At 53.3% G+C, this 1,256-nt stretch overlaps 1 protein-coding gene across 1 annotated transcript in view; it reads right to left on the reverse strand.

Annotated features, from left to right (window-relative positions):
* Positions 1-1,256, reverse strand: part of IQCH (IQ motif containing H) — a 129,100-nt gene that overhangs the window by 13,281 nt on the left and 114,563 nt on the right. The window lies entirely within an intron of this gene.

The following is a 1,256-nucleotide window of genomic DNA, read 5'->3' on the forward strand; positions in this document are numbered from 1 at the left end:
CGCACTCCTGCGCGCCTAGTGTGGACGCCCGGGAGTGATGTGTTGTGCGGTAAGGGAGGTGAGTGTGACCGCGCTTGCCCCGGATCAAATTAGTCCACTTGGAAACCGGAGCAGTTTAACCCGCTCCCGGCACGCCGTCTGAACGCACCCAAAGTTAATCAGGTCTTGAGGCATCTCAGGGCTAGGCTAAGACATTTGGGTTGCCATGGCAGGAAATGCAGATGACGCCCCCTTGTCCCACCCACTAGCACAAGGCACCACCCACCTGGATGCCCTCCTGCGGAACCCCCCTGAACTGGAGTGCAGAAGAGGACAGTTATGGTAAGGTCTGGCTAATGTGCAGATTTATTTAAATGTAATTGATTAATAAGCCAAAGTAGATAATTAACCTGAAATAATTCAAAGTAGGTAATTAACTCGAAAATGCATTAGCGTTCCATGTTGGCTCAGTTTTCTAGATCGACAAAACAGCGGGGTGTGACTTCGTTTGCAGCTCTGGGTTGGAAAATACCTGGATGTTTTGGGGTGGGGCCTGGGGAGCAATGCTTCCTCTGAGCTGAGTTGGTGTGAGTTAGCTCACAGTTTTTTAGCCTCCGGCTCGCACAGGAAGGATGGGGCTCCAGAGCACACTAATTTATGCAGCAGCCAAATCACTCCCTTACGACTTTAATGCCAGGAGCTCACAAAGTAGAATTTTTGCTCACATGACGCCACAGCTTAGAGGGAGCATTGCTGGGGAGGGCAAGTTTTGGAGAGGGGAGGGACCTCAGCGGGGTATAATGCCAGAGAATCCACCCTCCAAAGCCGGCACTTTCTCCAGGGGAACTGATCATAGAATCACAGAGTTGGAAGGGACTTCAAAGTTCATCTAGCCCAACCCCCTGCACAATGCAGGAAATTCACAAATACCTCCCCCTCCACACCCGCAGTGACCCCTGCTCCACACCCATCTGAAGATCAATCGTAATCAGGGGTCATTTCCTGCAGGAGTGCACAGGAGCGGAGCTCCGGCAGTAAAGAGCCCAGGGGGTGGGCACATGCAACAAGCCCCACCCCCTGCTCCCAGCAGCCCTCAGTCAGAGCAAGAAGCAGCCAGGTAAGCTGCAGAGCCTCCCCCCCGGCCCCCTGGTCCAAAACAATCCAGTGGCACCTTTAAGACTAAGTTGTATTCAGGTACAAGCTCTCCCTCCTCTGGGAGGGCAGATCTGCACGTTCCCCCTCCCCCCCATAGCTAGCAATCCAAAACAGTCCAGTGG

Source organism: Gekko japonicus, unplaced genomic scaffold, assembly GCF_001447785.1.
Source record: "Gekko japonicus isolate JY-2015 unplaced genomic scaffold, Gekko_japonicus_V1.1 scaffold698, whole genome shotgun sequence".
In the NCBI taxonomy this organism is placed as follows: Eukaryota; Metazoa; Chordata; class Lepidosauria; order Squamata; family Gekkonidae; genus Gekko; species Gekko japonicus.